Source organism: Primulina tabacum, chromosome 3, assembly GCF_025594145.1.
Source record: "Primulina tabacum isolate GXHZ01 chromosome 3, ASM2559414v2, whole genome shotgun sequence".
Classification (NCBI taxonomy): domain Eukaryota; kingdom Viridiplantae; phylum Streptophyta; class Magnoliopsida; order Lamiales; family Gesneriaceae; genus Primulina; species Primulina tabacum.
Window position 1 is genome coordinate 6,510,829 of NC_134552.1, and position 16,999 is coordinate 6,527,827.

The window sequence follows — 16,999 nt, forward strand, 5'->3', positions numbered from 1 at the left end:
TCGTGATATAAGGTCACTTACGTTCTTTTCTTCTATAAAATAAATTTTATGATCGATCATTGCAAGATAATATATAAGAATTTAATTATTTTTGGATGAAAATATAACAATTAAATTGAAAAGAATAATATTGCGTAATATATATTCTGAAAATTTTGTTTACAAAACAATAAATTTTGGTTTGGTTTATGTGAAAGTGAATGATTTACGGGTTTCTGTCCCCACAGTTTGAATTTCTGAGAAAAGCGACAAGGAAGAATGACTTTGTGGCTAAATCTGAAAATTAATCCAAGATAAAGTCAAAACAAGTTTAATGAGAAAACAAATAATCGATTTTTTTATATATAAATATTATTTTTAAAAAATTAGAAATTAAATTTGAAAATTTTAAAATTTATCTAGTTTTAATTAGTTTGTACACTTTTTTTTACATAAATTTATTTTTTTATGAAAAAATAGAAAACATTTTGAGGATTCGAAAAAACATACCGCCGAATTTTAATATATATATCACAAGATATACAATATAAGATATTACACATTTTATCAAATCTCTTAAAACTAATTTCCATATTTTATACCTTCAAAAATGATCGAACTTGTCCACCAAGTCTATCCAATAACTAAAATTCATGGATCAATAATTTTAATCGATATCACATATAATAACTAGATATCTTATGAGTCGATTTAATAGATTTATATACGTGAGACGGATGAATCAGTTTTATATATTAAATTAAAAATTCATTTAACAAAATTGAATTATATCAAAAAAAATTTTGTTTAATATAATTATTCTGTTTTATATTTAACATACACGCATCCAGAGTATGTCCTCCGTTGATTAAAAATAAAATACAAAACGCGTTACTCCTTTACACGTCACGCTTCCACACACTCCAGTCCCTCGAAACATCGAGTCATGGAGCCAAGTCAAGTTCATACGACAAGTTTCTTGGTCCTGTACTCCTATTTTTTGACCAAAATTAATTAATTAAAGTTGCGTAGGTCTTTTGTGAGACGGTCTCACGAATCTTTATCTGTGAGATATGTCAATCATAATGATATTCCGAATAAAAAGTAATACTCTTAGTATAAAAAATAATATTTTTTCATGGATGCGTCAAATAAGAGATTCGTCTCACAAAATACGATTCGTGAGAACGTCTCATACAAGTTTATGTCATTATAGTAATATAATAAGTATTAGAGTTGTTTATAATCATGTATGTTTCGTATCAAGTTTTAAGGTTGAAAAACATTAAATTAAAGACTCAGTTATATAAATTTTTTGTACCTCACATAAAAATTTAATTTTAGTATAATAGATATTATTCAACTATTAGTTATGTTATTTATTGCAAAATATATTAAAATTGGAAATTCTGCTTTTTTTTTTTAACAAAAAAAGTTTACAAGTTAACGGATGACATATAATTTATAATTTATGCAGCTTTAGTAATAGTTTTGCATCATTCAACCCTACATTAATGTGGCGTTTGGTTGGAGTTTCTTTACGAGTTGAATTTTGAAATTTCGATAAAAGTGACATAATGATAAAGGATACAATTGAGTCGAGTCGAGCTTCTCTCAACAAAAGAAAAAAAAGTAAATAATATATATATTATTTTGATATGTTCTACATTCACCGTACACTTATGCAAGTATCGTATATGTGTCACTCACCTATTATATGTATAATTTTGATATATTTATCATATTCAATAGATATGGAACATCTCATTAGTATTCATATAAATGCAAGTGAATTTGCAGTATATCAAAACTATATATATATATAATATCAAAATTCAATCAAGATTATTAATTTGATATTGCTTTTCCTATATAGTAATAGTTCTTATACATAAATTTGATTTTATATAATTAATATAAATTAATATTGGATACACATAGAGAATGCATGGTTGTCCATCGTGCAAAGTACAGTGGAATATCATCTACCAATAACCATACATTTTTGCTCCGGAAAAAAAGTGTCAAAGTTGGTAGAGCAAGTGAGTGTTTTATCAATTATCAAAAATTTGATTTATCTTATTAATATTTTCTCGAGCGAGTTTGTCGCACGGTGTTTTTTCCTTGCAATTTACGTGTCGAGCATGATTTACATGTTATTGCATTAGTGTGAGCGTTTATTTAATGTAACTGAAGAGTAGCGTTTGCGAGTTCCATCATCATTAAAAAAATATATCCTTTCTTACAGTTGGTATGTTTATATATATATAATATACACACATATACATACATATCTCATTAATACTGGTAAATCCACGCGTACAAAATTTCGCATAAATAATTTATGTTATATAAATAGATAAATTCATATTTTAATCATTTTTATAAATAAATATGAAATTTGATAGGTATAAAGTGATAAATATACCTTTGGATTATTACAAAAAAATTATACTCTTGGAAAAAAAGTTATAACCTGGATCTAAATTTGGATTCTTGTCGTTTGTCGGTTTTACAATATTGAAGCCTTCGACCCGGATATGGATTCAGATCAACGCATTGTATGGAAACTGAAGAGATCCAAGTGGGTACTAGGACCACTAAACGACCCGGCTAATGCAGTTCCAAGACTTCAAAAGCCATTTTATTTGTTTATTTAAACTATTAGAATCTTTTTATTATCAATACGAAAAACTGTTGTTCTTTGTCGTGAATGTTTTTTTTTTTTGCGATTTTGATATTCTATGTTATCAAATTTTACTGTTAATCTATCATTCATCTTCCAATTTTTGTCAATTTTAGTACTTTTTTGATCGAGAGTACTGACGTGAAACTACATACGTCGGCATTGGATCGATGTTGCATCAACATGTCAGAAAATGATTAAAATTATCCAAAAAATAATATAAATGAAATTTGACAATATAGATAACCAAAGTTATAAAGAGAACAAACACATATGAAAAAAACACAATTTTCCCTAATTGTTTTATTAGAAAGAAATTGAAGTTCACAACACTTGCTGTTGACTCCCAATTTGTTCCCACCCAATAGTATTGTCGCCTTCCAACTTAACAACTACCTTCCATAATAACTAATAAGTCCGCATTCCGACATGCCGGTGGAAGAAGCCCATAAGCCAAATACAAAGTGCAACAAAATGTACATCTACTCCACGAAATGCAGCTGGTTGCTCCTAGCTAGATTTTCAGGGATATTCATTTATGTGTACCTGGATTCCTTGGGACGTACGCCACTCTTCTCCAACTTCTCAGATAGGACAAGTCGTTTCACAGCTATTTGGCATAGATACAGAGAAGAACTGCCCAGTACTGGAGGACCGATTGACTCCTCATGATCGAGTCTTGAACTTTTTACTGGCCGGGTAGAAGCTCCTTACTATGAAATGTGCAATCCATGCAAATCTATCACATATATAAGATTTGTAATATTCAACTATACGTTGCACCCCTGCTCCGACGATAGCAATATCGTCGATCGAGCAACAGCAACGATACGTCTCCCAACAATGACGGTCAATAACATCAACAATAATAAACAACAACAAATATAATATCAAATCACTCAATTCCGGTGATTTACCATCGTTCAATACAATAGTATTTATCAGTACTAAACAATGACAACATATGCTCGTACGTCAACACATACCTGATACTCAAGTATATATATAAAATCTGGCTACTTCTTTGATCTCGAGGCTTGTGATGTATCTAAATAATTTAACAACAATTATCATATCATAGTCACCTGTATCAACATAATCATAACAACCTCCATATATAACATCAAACAATCCAACAACAATTAATTCAACAAAATATAAAACTCCATTATAAATTCATATCGTTCATCAATTTAATATTCCGGTGTATTTAATTCACAGTACTACCATCATATACATCCTAATTAATTAACTTCAAATAATAGGCTATTTTACAACATCCGTTAAACTACGAAACTTTATATCAACATGTAGCATATATTCCATATACTTCGAATATATAATTAGAATTAATAACATCTGATAAACAACTCCTCAATTTCAATTCAACGATTAAAATATCTAATTATAATAAATTGAGAATAATTCAAAATAACACCACTATAATCATCTTTTTTGTTAAAATCATACAATATCCAACAAACTTCAATTTCTGTATGGTTCAACAATTTATCAGATTTATTCAAGAAATCGACGAATTTCAAATATCACCAAAACTATAAAATTAATACCTCAAATCGAAGACCTCGTGTCAACGATCCCAAAATCGAAGTCAGTTCGTCGATTGGATAAACCGATAAGTCGCAAAATCGAAAAAAATCGAAAATCTTATTATTTCTTTTTCATCTTCTCTTCGTCTTTCTCGATCTCTATTTGTAGATAAAGTGAAATTAATTATCCATCGCCTCAAATTTTTTTAAATATTAATAATATAATATAATATTTAATATTTTAACATCCATATATCCATTTGGATCAGTCGAACGATCAAAATTTTCAAAACTCAAAACATGAAACTTTTATATCTTTGAATTTTTTACGTTATATCTAAATTTCAAATCATTTGGACTTCATATGACCAATATATGTCATATTTCATTTTTTAAAAATTGTTAATTCTTCAGTAATCTCATAACTCAACAAAGACTGATATTTTCTTCCAACATTACACAAGTAGTGGAGTTAATGTAGCGTAACTGCCAAAATAATGACTAATCATGGGTCTTATGAGAGGTTAAGGACTATTAAGTGGGATTTGTTACTCTCAGTTCATCTGGTACATAAACACACACGAAATCGAGAAAAAAGACGTAGATGAAGTGCTTGCATACAGAATAGGAAATTTTACGAAAATAGGTAAGAACTGGCTTTGCGAGGGAGGATTTTGTCAGATTGGCAAACAAGCCACAAGCCGAAGTGGTGGACCAGTGCTCGCAAATGATGCACGTCTCACCACCCGATGGCTGATAGTACGCCTTAATTATAAAATCGACAACAAATCATTAAAGAGTATGTACTCTCAGTCCTTTGCCAGCTGTATGTTAAGCAATGTGGAACACTTTAAAGGGAATAACATTTTCTCCTCCGGAAATTTTCATTTTTTCTCTCGTGTTATTAGTCAATTATCAGTTTTAATCTACCAACTTACACATATTTTCCGCTTTTTCAAAGGTATTTTACAGCCATGAATCCAAGATTTTGCATAAAAATAGAGTTCGGACTCACCGTTGGTGTTTATCTGCTAATTCTCTACTCCTGTCTATCTATTGGAGATTCAAAAATTTGCTATTCTAATTCTATAGAATTTTTTTTTTATATATAATGATAGAATTAAACTTGACTCTGGATTGAAGCATTGTATTTAAACTATGATATTTTAACGATTTATTATTGTAAATCTCACAAAATATTCTTAGCTCGTAGTGAAACTGTCTGCTCATTTTAAAATTCTACTAAACTGTAGGATCGAGTGCTTTCCGCTTTACCAAAAGCTATAGCTGGTGGTAATGGTGCAACTCAAATCTTTTAAACTGCATAGCAGCTCAAGCACCACGGTTCGATCGCTTATTGCACCCAACAATCTCCCTCCCAATAATTGCACTCCTTGCAATCAATGAGAATCGAACTCGTGACCTTGGCTCTGATAACAATTGTAGGATAGAGTGCTTACCGTTTTACCAAAAGCTATAGCTGGTGGTAATGGTGCAACTCAAATCTTTTAAACTGCATAGCAGCTCAAGCACCACGGTTCGATCGCTCTACCAAGTAGGTACAATTATTGCACCCAACATGAACATTTTTTTTTTAAAAATGCAATGGCCGAAACCATGCCTACATAGATCCATAAAATTTGAAACATGCATTTTGTGAAATCATCCCACAGCTGAATGAAATAATTAACTACAGTTAAAATTATGAAAATAGCAACCAACCTAAACAATTTACCGTTTAAAAATATAAAAGGTCAACCATATTAAAATCTGTCAAAACCCTCAACAAAATAAAATCATCAACCACTTAAAAAGCTGATTAAACGTGTTCCTATAAAATCATATTCTTGCGGAAGAATACGAGGTTCTCGGGTTAACATGCGCCACCAGCTCCGTCCGTTCAGTCATAATCATCTCCAGTCTCCTCATCGAAATGCTCATTGCATCATTCACACCTAGTGAGTCTAAAGGCTCAACACACCTGTAACGTTATAAAGAATACATATACATAACATGCAACAATGAAAAGTATTATACTCAACATACATTTCATGATTTTAAAAGCGTAAACGTAAACATATCGTATAAAAGCATAACATTTCAAAACTTCTCATCATATCATCATATACTTATATATTTACTTTAGTTGAATTCACTTCATTAGTTGTGACTTTCGTATCAGCTCTATCGTATCAGCTCGAAAACCTTTGCACAAAAGAAGCTACATGATAAATCCACGAGTTTTACATGCAAGCACATATACATCAGCATATATATGGTGTAAATGATGAGAAGAAGAGATACATGGGGTGCCTTTGCAAACGCTCGAAAACTCGAAGATTTATGCATAGAACGTGCACCGGAGGGGCGAGGGAAGAAATCCTTTGGAAGAAGCTTGAGGAAATAGAGAGAAACATTGCTGGAAATTTTAGAAAGTTGCTGCGGAAATGGGAGAGGGCTGCCGTGAGTTGGGAGGGGTGGGTTTAGGGTTTGCTTAATATGGTTAAGTTAATGTAATTATACACTAATGGTCCTTAATTAAAATTAATGGTTTAAAAGGATTTTGATTCATTAAGCAATAAATAATACTATCAAGACCAAAAACCCTTCCAAAAAATATTTCGTTTAGGTACGTTTTTGAAAATATTGTCCGAGCCCTCAAAAAGTCCACTGATTCGATCAAATTTGCGTATCGATTAAAAATACGATCCGACGAGTAAAATACCCACCAAGACCCAATTTTCGGAAAAAAACACCCTTAAAACACTTCAAATTAATTAATTAAAATTAATCATTTAATAAAAATATTTTTCCTAATAATCTCCGGTCTCCATTACTCGTTCGAGCGCGAAATACAACTTAAAACACTAATGAACGAAACTTTAAATAAACAATTAATTAAAACACAAATTCATGAAATAACATGCATTTAATGTTTTAAAACAATTTAATAAAATACAAAATAAATTTAATAATTTGTATGTATATGGTTCACACGGACTTTCAAATTATCATGACGTTACACGTAGACATGATATATAGAGTATAGAATGTGGAATCAGTGCACTCGACGAAGCTATAGTCCTCTCCGCCAACCGGCTGACGTTATTATCTTTGCGGTTTCGCATGCATTCTTGATTCTCCCCATGGATCCTCTTTACTTTACTCTCCCGTGCAATTAAATTTCAAAGTTTATAAATCTATCATTCAACTGCGTTATTTGTCTTCAAAAAAAAAAAAGGTTGCTGATCGATTTTCTTGATTCTAAACATGAATCAGATGGTCGTTGATTGCTGGAAGAATCCCCGGAAGAACAGCACTTTTGGAACACCCGGATGGAGAAGATATCAGTTGGAGGAAAGGGAAAAAAAAGTAAATTTCAAAGAACATCTTGCTGCACCATCAGGATACATTAAATTAATTATCGGACCCTGGATGCACTTAAGTCATGTACTGATGTCGTCCCCTCCCTCTTGTCTTTTGGGGATTCAATTATTTGTGCCCAATCGCCATCGAGGGCAACTGAAAGCCACTTTTCACCATATCTAAATATTTTATCTAAATTTTTATTTTTAAATATTTTTTACCTCTATAAACATATAATACGTGCAAACGAACACTATATATAATTAAAGATTTTAAAAAATGATATTTTAAGAAAATTAAAAAAAAACATCAATAAATTTATATAATGATGGTATAATTGTGATTTTAAATAATATTTCACCAAATCAATTTAAAGTTAGTTACTATACGTGACAAAATCCTTTGCTACATTTGGTTTTTTCCAACAAGTCTCCTTTTCACGAATTATAATTATTATATATAAACAAAATACAATAAATCACAAAACAATATTTTATTCATCTCTTTTTTCTTTAAAAAAAAATTTTTCGAGCATGATAAACAATTAAAACAATTAGCTTTTTTTTTTAAAAAAAAAAACAAAATGTTTTTGTCTATGATTTATTATATTTTGTTTATATATAATATCTGGCGTGGTTAATTTTTAATAATGCGGGCAAACACGGTTTGTTTGAAACAGTAACATAGTTTAGAGCATTAAATGTAACAAAAAATTTCGTCCATACGATATTTTTAGTATCTTCAAAATATATTTTTAAAGTCATCTATGTCTCAAAAGTTATTGTGATGTGATACCCAGGGATGAACCCATCAAGATCCGGCCCAAATTCCCGGCCCATCATTAAGGCCCACAGGTGAATGGCCCATGACAAGCCCAGGTATTCTTCTATAAATACCAGGTTGGAGCGTATGATTATTGGATTCACTATATTGTTTTCAGCAGCGCCCTTAGCTGCTCCCCCCATATATCCTCAGTCTCTGACTTGAGCGTCGGAGGGGCTACGCCAGGATACTCTCCTGGCCCCCTCCTAACGGTCTTATTTGTGATTTCAGGCCCAGGGTAATTTTGAAGCCCGTGTCTGGATTAGTGACGCTTGCGTGGATCGGACCCTAAATTTCCCGTGAGTATCACTTGGCGCCGTCTGTGGGAACACTTGAGTTGAGACGTAGAGATGGTAGGCAAGAAAGAAAGTAGAAGAGTTACCTCGGCATCATCGCGTCCTCAGAGGGGACCCGAACAATCTCATGTTGAGACAAGACAAGAACAACCGCATCTTGAGACGAGACATAAACAACCTCGTCAAGAGGCCAGAACTGAGCAGCCCATCCACGAGACGAGGGTCGAGCAAACCCATCCCAATGAGAATGTGGGAAACTTGACCCTGGAACAGCTGGGCCAATTTATCACCCGAACAGTGGATGAGGCCATGAAGAGGAATCAAGAGTCTATGTTTGCAGAAGAGCAGACCGCTCACCAGGAGCGAGAGGAGAATGTGAAGGGCAGTCAGAGTAGGGTGGAGGAGACACGACCCCTCCCAAGTGAGGAGAATCCGGAGATGGAGGAGAAATGGAGGGAGATACAGATGTTGAGGCAGTAGTTGGGAAGCAGAGCACCGGCACCCAAGAGAGGAAGTCCCTTTTCACTAGCCATTTTAGAAGAAGAACTTCCTCCAAATTTTCGACAGTCGAATGTGGGAGAGTACGATGGACATACTGACCCCGAGGAACACTTGGGGAGATTTGAGAATGCGGCCATGTTACATCAATATTCAGATGGAGTCAGGTGCAGGGTGTTCCTGGGCACGTTGGTGAGCTTTCTTGCACAGATTTGCCAGCAGCAAGAGGCACCAGAAAAATTATTTGACCCTGTTCGTGATGAAACAGCAAGAGAATGAAACTTTGCGAGAATTTGTCCAGCGTTTCAACAGTGCAGCGCTGGAAATACCAGCGGCTACCCCTGACATCATGATAAGTGCCTTCACACAAGGACTGAGGGGAGGGGAGTTTTTCAAGTCGTTGGTCAAGAAGCCTCCGTTGAGCTATGATGATCTGTTGGCTCGAGCTGAGAAATATGTAAACTTGGAAGATGCCCAACGGTACAGAAGGATGGAGAGCCGGCCCGGAGTAAGTAGAGTTGAGGGAGCGGAGAAAGGAGGAAGGAAGAGGGGTGCGGGGGAAAGAGAGGAAGACAGAACTAGTAGTAGAAGACAATTCTCATCCCATGTTCCCCTAGATAGGAGTCGGGACGAGGTGATGGAGGTGAGGGAGCCCGCGGGGAGGTGGGAGAAGTCGCGAAGGGTTGGGTACAGTGCTAGATTATCTTCACGGGATAGACGAGAAGGATCCTCATTAAGGAGTCGACAAAGGTCTCGCTCGCCCCCTAGGCGTGGTCAAGGCCCTCCATGGATAAATCAGAGGATGGGTGAGCAGAGAGGAGAAGGTGGATGTCAAGATGTCCCTCAGGAGCTCGTGGAACCGAGGAGGGGAATGAATGAGGATAACCACCCTACGAGAGGAATGATTCATATGATCTCGGGGGGTGCTACTGATGGAGACTCTGGGCGAGCTCGGAAAGCACATGGGAGAAAATTGGAGAACTTTGAGATATATAGTGGTGCAGACTTACCACAAGACCCCGTCATCAGCTTTGGGCCGGAAGACCTCCGAGGCGTTGTGACTCCACATAACGATGCCTTGGTGGTGACGGCCACCATTGCCAATTATGATGTGGCAAGGATATTTATTGATAATAGAAGCTCCGTGAACGTCTTGTTCAAGAGCACGTTGGATCAAATGAAGATGAGAGGATTTGAGTTTGAGCCGGTATCCACCCCGCTGTATGGGTTTGCAGAACACGTCATCTTGCCTTTGGGTCAGATTGTTCTTCCCCTATCCTTGGGGACTGATCCTCGGCGGGTAACAAAGGTGATAGCCTTCACTGTAGTAGATACCCAGTCATCCTATAGTGGAATTCTAGGACGACCAGCCCTGAAGGATTTTAGAGCAGTAGCTTCCAGTTATCATCCGAAGCTTAAGTTTCCTGTGGGAAGAGGAGTTGGAGTCCTGTGCGGGGACCAAAAAGTCGCACGTCGTTGTTATGAAAGAATCGTGAAGGAAGAAGAAAAGAGAAGTCACGAGCATTCGCATGGAAGCTTGAGCTCAGTCTTGCAGTTGTAGAGTCATTCGGAGAAGATTCAAAATGGGTAACTTTGTCCTGTGGAGGTACAAGAGAAGCTGAGAGGAAAGTTGGAGAATGCGCTGGGTAAGGCTCTAAAGAGGCATGAGAACGCTTACCACCTTAGAGAACATCTTCACTTCATTTTTGATGTATTTCGTTCCTGAATTTGTCTTACGTTATCAGTTGATATTTAATAAAGCCAAGTTCTTATATTAAGTTCGTGGTTGTTCTTGTATTATGAGGATTATATGAATTTTATTTTACCTGCTTAGGCTGCGCCTAGTAGAGGAGAAGAGTGGGGGGGGAGAAAAGTTAAATTTTTCCTGCTAAGGCATCGCCTAGCAGAGGAGTAGAGGCTGGGGTGGAGAATATTTATTTTCCTGCTAAGGCATCGCCTAGCAGAGGAGCAGAGTCGGCGATGAGAGGAGCAGAGTGGAAGAGAAGAATTTTTATTTTCCTGCTAAGGCCCGGCTTAGCAGAGGAGTTAGATGGTGGAGATTTTGATTTTATTTTCCTGCTAAGGCCCGGCTTAGCAGAGGAGTTAAAGGGTGGAGGTGTTGATTTTATTTTCCTGCTAAGGCCCGGCTTAGCAGGGGAGTTATGAGATGATGAGGTGAGAGTTTGATTTTTCCTGCTAAGGCCCGGCTTAGCAGAGGAGTTAGAGGGTGGAGGTGTTGATTTTATTTTCCTGCTAAGGCCCGGCTTAGCAGAGGAGTTAGATGGTGGAGATTTTGATTTTATTTTCCTGCTAAGGCCCGGCTTAGCAGAGGAGTTAAAGGGTGGAGGTGTTGATTTTATTTTCCTGCTAAGGCCCGGCTTAGCAGAGGAGTTATGAGATGATGAGGTGAGAGTTTGATTTTTCCTGCTAAGGCCCGGCTTAGCAGAGGAGTTAGAGGGTGGAGGTGTTGATTTTATTTTCCTGCTAAGGCCCGGCTTAGCAGAGGAGTTAGATGGTGGAGATTTTGATTTTATTTTCCTGCTAAGGCCCGGCTTAGCAGAGGAGTTAAAGGGTGGAGGTGTTGATTTTATTTTCCTGCTAAGGCCCGGCTTAGCAGAGGAGTTATGAGATGATGAGGTGAGAGTTTGATTTTTCCTGCTAAGGCCCGGCTTAGCAGAGGAGTTAGAGGGTGGAGGTGTTGATTTTATTTTCCTGCTAAGGCCCGGCTTAGCAGAGGAGTTAGATGGTGGAGATTTTGATTTTATTTTCCTGCTAAGGCCCGGCTTAGCAGAGGAGTTAAAGGGTGGAGGTGTTGATTTTATTTTCCTGCTAAGGCCCGGCTTAGCAGAGGAGTTATGAGATGATGAGGTGAGAGTTTGATTTTTCCTGCTAAGGCCCGGCTTAGCAGAGGAGTTAGAGGGTGGAGGTGTTGATTTTATTTTCCTGCTAAGGTATCACCTAGCAGAGGAGTTAGATGGAGGAGTTGAATTTTATTTTCCTGCTAGGGCCCGGCCTAGCAGAGGAGTTAGAGGGTGGAGGTGTTGAATTTAAATTTTCCTGCTAAGGTATCACCTAGCAGAGGAGTTAGATGGAGGAGTTGAATTTTATTTTCCTGCTAAGACCCGGCTTAGCAGAGGAGCTAGAGGGTGGGGGTAGTGAATTTTTATTTTCCTGCTAAGGCATCACCTAGCAGAGGAGCAGAGTTTGGGAGGAGAAAAATGTTATTTTCCTGCTAAGGCATCGCCTAGCAGAGGAGAAGAGTGGATGAGGAGAATTAAATTTATTTTTCCTGCTAAGGTGTCACCTAGCAGAGGAGTTGGAGGGTGGAGATGTTGAGTTTTTATTTTCCTGCTAAGACATCGCCTAGCAGAGGAGCAAAGTTTGGGAAGAGAAAAATTTATTTGGTTAGTCGATAACAAAAGATGTTTAAGGGGAGCAGAGTTTACGGGGATCGACCTGCCCGGTCAGGTCGCGGGGATCGACCTGCCCGGTCAGGTCGTGGGGGTGTGGGGGCAACGCCCCCATAATTTTTTCAGAAATCACACAATCATTCGCAAGGGAATATATCAAATTTCTCAACGTATTGGGCGAGCTGCCGGGCGCGGGAGAGCTGGTGTGCGGCGCTCGGGCGCGCAGTGAGCAGACGCTCGGCGGGCGAGGGCGAGAGCGGCAGGCAAGGGGCTAGGGGCGAGCTGGTGCTCGGGCGAGCTGGAGTGGCGGGCGAGCTGCCGGGCGCGGGCGAGCTGGCGTGTGGTGCTCGGGCGCGCGGCGAGCAGACGCTCGGCGGGCGAGGCGAGAGCGGCAGGCGAGGGGCTAGGGGCGAGCTGGTGCTCGGGCGAGTTGGAGTGGCGGGCGAGCTACGGGGTGCGGGCGAGCTGGCGTGGCGTGGCGCTGGCGAGCAGGCGCTAGGGCAAAGGCATGGCCGAGGGCTTGAGGGCGAGCCTGTGGCACGCGGGCGAGCCGGCGCTCAGGCGAGCAGGCGAGCGTGGTGCGCGAGGGGGCGAGTGCTTCGGCAGGGCGCCGGACGAGCTCGGTGAGGGCGCGGCGCGCGGGAGCTGTGCGGCCGCGCGGGGCGAGGGCGCCGGGCGAGCTCGCGCAAGGGCGGACGCACGCTGTTGGGGCTAGCGTGCAGGCGGCGAGGTGATGATGAAGCGGTGCTAGGATTGATATTTGATTTGTTTTCAACTTTTTGGAGACTGACGGAGGCCTGGAAGAAAATGCACAACTCACGTGTTGTAAACCGAGAACAACGCAATCAATCGAACTTTGAACCTACGATTCAGTTCGACTCGGGAGGGGGAGACTGGTGATACCCAGGGATGAACCCATCAAGATCCGGCCCAAATTCCCGGCCCATCATTAAGGCCCACAGGTGAATGGCCCATGACAAGCCCAGGTATTCTTCTATAAATACCAGGTTGGAGCGTATGATTATTGGATTCACTATATTGTTTTCAGCAGCGCCCTTAGCTGCTCCCCCCATATATCCTCAGTCTCTGACTTGAGCGTCGGAGGGGCTACGCCAGGATACTCTCCTGGCCCCCTCCTAACGGTCTTATTTGTGATTTCAGGCCCAGGGTAATTTTGAAGCCCGTGTCTGGATTAGTGACGCTTGCGTGGATCGGACCCTAAATTTCCCGTGAGTATCATGATGTATGACTAAATACTGTGGTTGACTTATCATATGAATCTATGGATGAACTAATTTAATGAATGGTAGGAAAAATTATAAAATAAACGCATCTCATGCAATAAATATTAGTTGCATTATCTGATTTTATTTCTAAATCGTATTAGGATCCCGTATACAGCGTAACTCTTCAAAAATAAAACAAGGGAAATTGTGTTTTTTCTTATATATTTATCTTTTTGTGATGGTCATCTATGTTGTCAAACATAAGTTTTAGTCTATCTTCGATAAAACGGCTTAAAATAAATTTTGAACATAGAAAAATTTCGACATGACATTCTCATAAGTTAGATATATCGGAAAAGTCAAACAACAATTTAAAAATGAAAATTCAGAAAGTTAAAATCCAACAATCACAAAAAAATAAAATAACATGCAGAGTGCACCGGCTCAAACACACCAACAAAATTTCCAAACAATGACAAATAAAATCCAACGCACAATTAAACTGTACAAGACATCTCCCCATTAAATGTATAAATTGAAATAATATAAGTAATATCTAGGAGACTGCAACTCTGACAATACGACAAACTGATTGGAAGTGTTAATCTGACACTGCATTTTTCAGTGTCATGTTAGTACCACATCAACGTCGATTGGTGTTATACACATCAAAAAATTGTTGAAACCGAAAAAACCAGAATTAAACAAAAACTGACAACATAACATACTAAAATCGCAAAAAATAAAAATAGGAGAACAAACATGTAATTTACCCGTAGCATAAAAATCTTATTGCATAATATTTCTGAAATTTTTGTATACGTAGATTTTCGTACGAAACAAAACGGTATTTTTTTCCCCTCAAAATTTTGTATCTTGATTTTCGCACGAAACAATAAGATAAATAATAAAAAAAACGATAATGAATTAAAGAAGTTTATTGCGTAATATTTCTGAAATCTAATGAAAACACACCAATTAACATGATTATTATATAATCAAGCTTGTGATGCTTTTGTTCCCAACGTTAAATAAACGGAAGGGGAGTAAAAAGTGAAATGGTCCGAAAAACATAATGATTTCACCATACGATATTAATTTATAAAAAATTAGATCTAAATATAATAATAATAAATATTTTCAAAATCAGATCGACGATCAAATCTATTTATCTAAAAAAAATGGTTTAATTGGTCCGATTGATTGAACCGACAGTTGGACTGAAACACCATTATATTATAAAAAATAATAATATAATATAGAAATAATATTTTTTAAATTTTAAATATCTTAACTGTGTATATATAAATAATATATATATATTCGCCCAAGTTTTTTAAACATAAAAAGTTATACAAATAATCAAATTTAATTATATTTATATTTTTTTTAAAAATAAATAAATCAAAGTAAGATCTAATATTAATAAAATAATATTTTTAATAAAGTTTAAAATCAAAATAATCATCTATATATAATAAAAAAAATAAATTTTAAATTTTAAGTACAAAAAATAAATTTTTTAAAGAAAAATAAAAAATCGATTTTTTTTAAAAAATTAAAATATGAGAACCGGTCAGACCGTTCCTTGATCGGTCCAATAAGTTCTAAACCGGAATTGACTGGTTAAAAGGTTTTTTAGCATTATTCGGACCGGAACAGTCTTCGATTTCCGGTCGAATTGATCAGTCCGATCCAGTTTTGAAAACACCGATAATAGTACATATATTTTTTTTTCAATGGCATGAGAAACATATGATATTAATTTATAAAAAAATTGTTATATATATATATATATATATACAATATTTCAAAATATTGAACAACAGAAAAATAAATACATATTAATCGGTAATATATATTTTATATATAATTAACTAAAAAGTAATTAATAAAAAATTTAAAACACATATAACGATATATTAATGTTTGAATTTATAAGAATAACTTAAAATAAACATTATATAATAATAATAATGTTATTAATAAATTTTGAATTGATATATAAATATCGTTAAATTAAATATAATATAATAAAAATGAAGTTTTATTAATAAGTATAACAAACATTAACTTTTACCAAAATATATGCTAAAATAATTTTTTTGTTTTAAAAAATGTGTGTTTATATTTTTAAGTTAAACAAAATTAAATAATATAATTATATAATATAAATATACTAAATATTAAATTATATTACTTAAAATTAATGTAAGTACATAATAAAAATATATTAATAACAAAAATGATACACATAATTATATATAGCTTGCTACGAAGTAATAATAATATAATTAACAAATTAAAAACCATAAAAAAAAAGTACATGACATTCGTTATATTAGTTAAATCTAACACACAACACTTTAAATAAAATAAATAATCTAACATACAATATTTCATAAATCTACTAATTAACAGTAAAATTACTAGCTAGTTACATGCATTTAATAATATATCAGAAGCATAAAAACTATTATATTTACTTAGATTTATATATATAAACATGCATGTTTTCCCATGCATATATGCAATAAATTTATAATTACATAATATATAGCATGCACATAATTCTATACACAATATACAACAATAAATTAAATGTATAACACACACACACACACACACACATATATATATATATATTTATAAATATGTGTGTGTGTATGTGTGTAAACTTGAAATCAGCCCCAAGATCTACAATAATAGGCCGAAACATGTGTTAGAATATAATTAAAATGCATGAAATTTTGAAAAAAGAATGGCAAAAAATAGTCCATGCTAGAGAGAATGGACGAAAATCGTTGAAGAAAATTAGGGGAGAGAGGTATTTAATTTATAAGTGACTTGCGACGGTTTTTGCAACTGATTTTAAAAAACCGTCGTTATATAAAAAGCGACAATTTTTCCAATTGATTTATACAAAAAAACTGTCGCTAAATAGTGGCGATGTCAAGCAATCCATCGCAATATTCCATCAAGGAATCCAAATTTTGAATTGACGACGGAAACAAACAATTAAATTTCGTCGTCGATCAGCATGCAAATTATACTTAAATAATCACGAAGTTTAGTATTCTCTCAAGCTCTTGTATTTGTGACGATTGATGAAAAATTGTCGCCAAGTATTGTTACGATTTATGAAGTATCATCGCAACTACTGGTG